Source organism: Lacerta agilis, chromosome 6, assembly GCF_009819535.1.
Source record: "Lacerta agilis isolate rLacAgi1 chromosome 6, rLacAgi1.pri, whole genome shotgun sequence".
Classification (NCBI taxonomy): domain Eukaryota; kingdom Metazoa; phylum Chordata; class Lepidosauria; order Squamata; family Lacertidae; genus Lacerta; species Lacerta agilis.
In genome coordinates this window covers 36,759,557-36,767,149 of record NC_046317.1, presented here as the reverse complement: position 1 = coordinate 36,767,149, position 7,593 = coordinate 36,759,557, and the positions used below count along the sequence as shown (strand labels likewise).

Here is a 7,593-nt window from a genome sequence, read left to right as displayed (position 1 = left end):
GCCTTCTTTATGGTCCAGCTCTCACTTCCGTACATTACTACTGGGAAAACCATAGCTTTAACTATACGGACCTTTGTCGGCAAGGTGATGTCTTTGCTTTTTAAGATGCTGTCTAGGTTTGTCATTGCTTTTCTCCCAAGAAGCAGGCGTCTTCTAATTTCTTGACTGCTGTCACCATCTGCAGTGATCATGGATTAACAGCAGAGAAAAGTATAAAACACAACACAATAAGCCATTAAGGCCACTTCATCACAATCACCACCATCACTGAAATTAATCAAATGGATAAAGATTACCAACAGCACTGAATCATTTTAAAAAAAACAACAATAAAAATATTCAGAATTTGTGAGAAAATACCTTTGCCTGCTACTGAGAAGATGCTAAAGTGAGTGCTAGGAGAGCATTTTTGGGTGAGCATTCCATAACAAAGGGACGCCACCCAAAAGCCTATCTTGTCACCACCTATGTACATCTGTTCTTTGCTCCAAAGATGACCGGATGGCCAGAGGTGGCTCAATATGGGAAGAGGTGTTAGGAAGGCAGAAGATGTCTCCGTTCCTAGAGGACGATGCCAGGATTAAAGACATGCCTTACTACACCTGTGACAACCCTTCCATTGAGGATTGGACTCCCAAGCCATGCAAGGCTGTGCGATGCTCAGCCTTTTCCTGCAAGGTGGCGCCAGCCTTATAAACACACCTGGGAGCAAGTCCCTTTGGAGTCAGTGGGGGCTTACACCTGAGTAGACACCCACAGACTTCAGGCCTCTTTCCACTCAGCTCCTTGGTTCTCCCTGAGGCAGATTTTGGGCGAGGGCTGCTGTTAAAGCCCGAGCGCAGGTCCTTAAAAACTCTCTTATCTTATTGCTTGTTTCTTGGGGTAGAGAGAGGGGGAAAGAGGGTGTTTGCTGGCAAATAAGACATAGATAGGCTTTCACATTTTATCCCCGAGGCGGGCATTGCTAGTAGCTACAGTTCCGCAGATGGCTTTTAACAAGCAATGAGAATGAGAGGGTTGGGGGAGAGACACAGGCAAAAAGCAGGACGGGATGAGCAGCTCCTTTTATTTACTGCCCGTTTAAGCGCCTTCCCGGCTCCTCCGCCAAATCCCGCCTCGCGGGCCAGCCGACCAATCGGGATCAGCGGCACCCAGGCGCCGCTGCCGAGAGAGGAGAAAATGAGCGAGGCCTTCTTCTTTCCCCCCTTCCTTTCCCCCCTCGCGGCAACGGCTCTTGCTCCCGTTCAAGAAGCCCGGAAATTGCCTTGTCAGGAACTCTGTGGGTTTTCCTCTCTCTCTCTCATTTTTTTTTCTTTTGCTGCAAAGCGTGTGCTGCGAGCGGCTTGTCCACTGCTAGCTCAGGTCATATTTCACTGCTGGGCAAGTAAGTGGCTTCTGCTCTCCAACCCAAATAAGAATTGCCTTCTGTAGCAGAGCGTTCCGTTTCAGGAAATCCTCGCGCAGATGTTTCTTTCCTTTGCGTTTAAGAGGGGAAATAAAACACCTCGGGCTTTGTTCTATATCCCTTGCCCAAGGGGTCGTGTCCCTTTCCCCCTCTCCCCCTCCCTCTTTGGTGTACTTTTGGTTGCCTTCTAGCTTACCTTGGTTGACTCTGGGGGAGGTGGGGAGAGAGTTTGAGGTTTTGATCCTTAGCACCAGGTTTGCCTACAAAGTGGAGGCATGTGTTTATTTTTTTGCTTTGCAGGTTTGTTCCCCTGTGTATGTATGGGGCCCAGTATGCAGTGGGACCTAAGGAAGTGAAAAGGAGGTTCCCTGCCCAATGAACCCCCCTTGCAAAATGGCAACCAGATACTGCCACATCCCTGAGATGATGCCTTATCCTGGTGTACATGGTTACTAGTCTTGGGAAGAGGGAAGGGTGAGAAGAGAGTCTCAAGTAGCCAAGGGTCATGGACTCTCTTTCAGCCACATTTGAAGTTGATGCGAGTTGCAGATACGTTTCTGTGGGTCGCCAGATGTTGTATTTCAGCCCCCATCAGTGCCAGCTGGAGTGACCCAATGGTTGGGGATGATGGGGATTGTAGTCCAACTACATCTGGGGACCCAAGGCTGGAAAATACTGAAATACTGAAGAGCTAAGACAGACTGGTTGCTTCTGCTTCAACTGTTTCTTGGACGTTCATTTTTGTGGGGAGATTCGTCGGTGTTGGCTTTCCAAGGAGGATTCATTTGTTTGCAGGGAGGTTGACAGATGACATTGCATCAATGCAAGCATTATTGCACACTTTCCAATTAATTTCCCTGCCGCAAAAAGTGCAGTTTTTGGGGGGAGCAGGTTTGTTGTCCTCATCAACTACAATTGTGCAACTTGAATTTGCTGGTATGTGGTTAAATTCTGAAAGCAGCTCCAATCTGGGCCTTCTGTAAAGAGAGACGCCTTCTCAGTGTATTATTTAGAACACAGTGCAAAGTACAGGGTCTGTTTAAACATTACTGAATTCCTTCATGGAAATGATTTCTTTGTGGAAATTAGCCTGCAGTCCACATGTTGATTGTTATTTGTGACAGTATCAGAGGTAGGTGTGTGTTGCTGTACGTATTACAAGTGATGGGAAATTGTGATTTCTCTGTTTCCTAGTGTGCGTACACTAAGCACAACACACGCTTATTCAGCTATCATCATGCAAGTATCAAAAATATGTGAAGCACCAAACGTAACAGCTCACACACTTTAATGTATGACTGCTGTAGCTGGATACCCTCTTGCCATATATGAGTATTGTGCTTTTCCCAAACATTATTGTTCCAGTACTGCCCTCCTACAGACAAGAAGTACCCACTGCTTCCAAAGCGTAAGAGGAAGTGGGGTTGGGTAGGAGAAGAATACAAGGCCTGCTGGGACTAGAGGGTTGGATTGGCCACATGGGCTGTCAGAGGGAGGTGTGGGCCAAAAGGACTGGTTGCATCAAGCAGGAACCAGGCTATTGTCCTGTGTGGTTTAAGCATGTTTTGGTGTGGTGGCATTGTGGCACCAGTTGTACCTCCTGTGTTGCAGACACTCAAAAGGCAATCCCTCTACTAAGTTATCTGCTACACTTTGTTTAGCAGGGGCTCTGGACAAGGGTTCCCAAGATCTTGAGATCAGGCAGATAGGTGGGAGTATGTAATCCTTCAAGTCCTCTTTAAAGCTTAATGTCAGCCATCTTAATTGGGCCTGGAAACAGTGCCAACCACAAAACATATAATATGATCATATGGTTGAGCCCCAGTTAACCATCTTGCTGCCCTGTTTTGAGCTAACTAAAGTTTCTAGGCAGTATTCAAAGTCAAGCCCATATATATAATGCATTGAAGTAATCAGAGCAGGTATCTCTGTACAGGTAGGGTTGCAGCTGGTATTATCAGCTGAAGCCAATAAACGGTGCTGTGAGCCTCTGAGGCTGCTCGTGCCTCTTTGCTAACAACTGTAGATCCAATACTGTCCCTGGACTACAAACCTGATCCTTTAGGGAGAAATCCAGAACAGGTTGAACTTCAATCAGCCAAATGGATGAACAACTTGCTAACAGTACCTCTATCTTGTCTGGATTTAATCTCAGTTTATTGGCTCTTACCCAGTCTGTTAATGTGCCCAGCCACTGATTCAGAGCACCCATTGGTTCATCTTGATTTGATGAAAAGGAGATAATAGAGCTCGGTGTTATCTAGTGTTGGTGACACCTCAGTCTGTATCTCCAGATGACCTCTTCCAGTGGCTTCATGTAGATCTTAAACAGCATGGGTGATGAAATGCAGCCTGATGGAACTCTGCAGCATAGCTACTGGCCTGTAGTCATCCCAACATTGCTGTTGTCCCAGGAGGGCATCCCGTGTATTCTCTGCAGGTGTCTCATGTGAGCACTGTGTTGGATGTCTTCGCCGTGCTCCACTCTGCTAAAAAAAAAGGATGGTTTTGAGGAGCATAAGGAGATTCAAACCCTTAAAGGGACTCCTGGGGGGGGGGGGCTTGCAGTAGTGTGGTTCTTGCTGGCTGTGCTACTCAGTTGGACTGAGTGTGCTGTGGTTTCGACTTTTGGGGATGTAGTGGGGTGCATGCCCTGATTGTGGTGAGTTAATTGGCTATCTCCATGCGTGAATATTGGTGGTGGTATTGTCTCTAATTTGTGGGCTGTGGCAGAGTTTCCAGAGTGTCTGGTTGTGTATGTGTGTGTAATCTCGCCCTGGCCTGCCTCCTTCTCCACCCCATCGTTTGGGCCTTCTGGCAGTTCCCTCATTGTGAGAAGCAAAGTTACAGGGAACTAGGCAGAGGGCCTTCTCGGTAGTGGCTCCCGCCCTGTGGAATGCCCTCCCATCAGATGTCAAAGGAATAAATAACTATCTGACATTTAGAAGACATCTGAAGGCAGCCCTGTTTAGGGAAGTTTTTTAATGACTGGTGTTTTTATGTATTTTTTATCTCCTGTTGGAAGCCGCCCAGAGAGGCTTATTATAATGTGGATAAAGCAACTGTTCCTCTGCTAAGTAGTGCTGTACCTCCAATCCTGGTGTAATGTTCAGTTATGTTGCAAATCTGTACATATTCATCAGGGTGTAAGTCCGACTGAGCTCAGTAGGGCTTCTGAGTAGACATATGTAGGACTGTGCAGTTAAAAATAAAAAGACTGGTCTGGTGTGAGAGCCCCTGGTTACTTTTAAATAGATGTGACAGGAACTCTCAGAAGCAGTGTGTTAGAATTGCAGATGTACCAACCATCTAAATAAATGTTTTAAGTTTAGGATGACAAATTACTTAGGGCTGTCTTCCTTTACAATTATGATTCAAGGGTGAACAAGTCCCCTTGAATGCATTAAATTTTGGAAACTGGTTATTGGAACATTCTTGCCGCTGGGTGAAAAATGTCTGCAAAAGCATGTTTTGTCGCATGTATTAAATTTTTTGATTTAATTGTTGAATTTACTGTTGGCCTAGGCTTTCCAGTATCTGTCGCAAATAATTAGACACTTGGTTTAGGTGTTGGTTTGATAGGATGGCTTTGCTGGGAAGCACACTGGACCGTATCCAATATGCAAATGTTGATGTTCTGTCACTTTGTAGACTCCTTTACAAAGCGTAAATCATTTTGTGGGATGACTTGCTAATACAACTGAGCACAAGGGACCAAATTAATCCCTGAAGTGCCTGAAATGTCTTTAGGGAGTTTGCCCCCTGAACATCCTTAATCCAAGTTGAATTCTGTTTCACACTTCTATCAGCAGTAGGGTAATAAACAAGAAGAGATGAAGGCTATGTTCTGTTTCAAGATCAAAAGTGATGGAAATGACACAGTCTACCAGGCTCCTGTTGCCATTATACCCTCTCCTATTTCATCAGCTGACTTAGGTTGTTTTTCTATATACACTTACCCTGGAAGTAAAAAAAAAAGGTTTATATTTAACTTGGTAGGACCTCTGAGTAGAGTTGTATGGAATTGTACCATTACTGTAAGTCTTTTCTCAGAAGAGTCAGGCAAAATGGTGTTGCCTATCTCATGGAAATGGGGGTCATTATTGAAGACAGCAACAAAACGGTGGCCTTCCTGTGCAATCCTATACATTCCTGCTCGGAAGTAAGTCCCTCTGGGTTCAAGGGGACTTACTCTCAGGGAAGTAGGTATAGGATTACAACACCTAGTTAACCTAAGAGTATGTGTACATTGAACTCAAGGGAACAGAGATCTAATAAATTTATTATATTTACTGGTAATTAGAGAAAAATCAATATTGACATTTATTAAGGATTGGAAACTTCTTATGGAGTTTTTGCGTGAAAGAGAAAGTGAACTTGTAATACCTGGATTGAAAAAAATATATTGGCTTATAGAAAATAGAATAGTTGGATTCTATTTGGGGGTTATGTTCTGGGGCCCCGCGCACATAAGAGAAATCGCATAAAGTGGGGAGCACCCTCTAAAAATTCTTTAAATGCCCATTTCCCCTTGCTCTCCAGCTCTCTCCAATTCAGAGAAAGAAAAAATCTAGAGTTGAAGCTCTGGGGCTGGTTGGAGGACACATGGGAAAGTGGCTGCTTCTGCTGTGCTACCCTGTATGTCAGCTGTTAGGCGGGGACTCTGAGCAGCCTAAACAAAGCCCTGTTGCTCCTCAGCTCTCTTTGGGGCTTCCTCTGCCCTCACTGATGTCTTCTTTGGGCTTCAGGGAGGTTTCCTCGTGAGCCATGAGGGCTCTCCAGCTCTCTCCCATCATTTCCTGGTATGATTCTATTTATTTCCTGAGGTTGCATATACACTGGTACCTTGGTTTATGAACTTAATCCGTTCCGGAAATCCATTCTTAAACTAAAGCATTCTTAAACCAAGGTGTGCTTTCCCTTAGCAGCGGGCGACTCAATTTATAAACGGAACACACTCAGCAGGAAGTGGAACATGTTCTCCTTCCAAGCCAAAGTTCACAAACCAAAACACCTACTTCTGGGTTTGCAGCGTTCTTAATCCAAGTTGTTCATAAACTAAGATGTTCTTAAACCAAGGTACCACTGTATACATGGCCGTGCATGAGTAGTACATGCATATGTGGGGGTAGCTTCAGGACAGAACTAGAAGATTTTTTAAATTTCTTTCAGTTTCTCTTTTCCCCTTTCCCCTTCTGTTCCTTTTTAGATTAGATCTTAAAAGCATTTATTTTATTCTGGTGTATTATTTAAAAAGATACTTTGTATTGGGTATGAACTTTTGTATACCTTTGGACAAGTTTCAATAAAAATAAATATTTTAAAAATAGAAATTAAATAACAAACAAAAGCGATCAATATGGGGCTGATACTATGTATAAACTAGTTGAAACTCTTTTAAACGTGAACAAGAAACTCCACTATTCCAACCACTCACTTTTGTTGTCACTATATGGTATTATTCACAAGTCAACCTGTATCTTCATTGAACTGTTCACTTACCAGTTTTTTATATGAGAATAAGAAGCCCTTGATCTTTCCAGGGATTTTAAATTCTCTTTCAATTTATTTCAGCTTCTCATTCACTCCTTTAAACCTCTGAGTTGTTGATTTTTGTTCCAGTGAATTCCAGAGTTACTCTGTGACAACTGAACATGTAAACAAGCCTTTTTACATTTCAAGCTCTGTTTCTGCAGTCTGACAAACTGATTAACTTACTGAGAAATTTGTGCATTATTTATTGAGTGCTTGAATTAGCCAGTGCAAACTTGAGAGCACAGCTTTAGAGAGAAGCCCAAATGTTAATCGTCCATTATTTATTGATTTCATTAATCTCAAATTATCAGCTGAAACAACTTTATGGTTTGTTGGACGGATTTTGATTTTTGCTGACATCTGTCAGGGCAACATCTTGTTGCTTGAGTGAGATTTTTGTTTAGCCAGAGTTCAGAAACAAGGTACACACACACACACACACACACACCATTCCCTTTCAAGAACATTGGAGACAGGGAAAAGCCAATGTGGTATAATGGGACAGAGTTGGACTTTAGAACAGAAATCTGTCCAGACCAGAAACTGTGGTTTATCTATTGTTAGTTTAAGCAAGTTATGTTCAATAGCTATAGTTGATCCAAGCAACTTGACAAACTGCAGTTTTCCAAATTCCTGGCTACTTTGGAGATGGG

General features: G+C 43.6%; 1 protein-coding gene across 5 annotated transcripts in view; it reads left to right on the top strand.

Annotated features, from left to right (window-relative positions):
• Positions 1–1,156: 1,156 nt before the first annotated feature.
• Positions 1,157–7,593, top strand: part of FGGY (FGGY carbohydrate kinase domain containing) — a 150,743-nt gene continuing 144,306 nt past the window's right edge. For 3 of the 5 annotated variants that reach the window (XM_033151983.1, XM_033151979.1, XM_033151981.1), the window contains exon 1: positions 1,289–1,384. The gene's annotated coding sequence lies outside the window, so the exon portion shown is untranslated. The other 2 variants (XM_033151980.1, XM_033151984.1) reach the window with 2 other exon arrangements.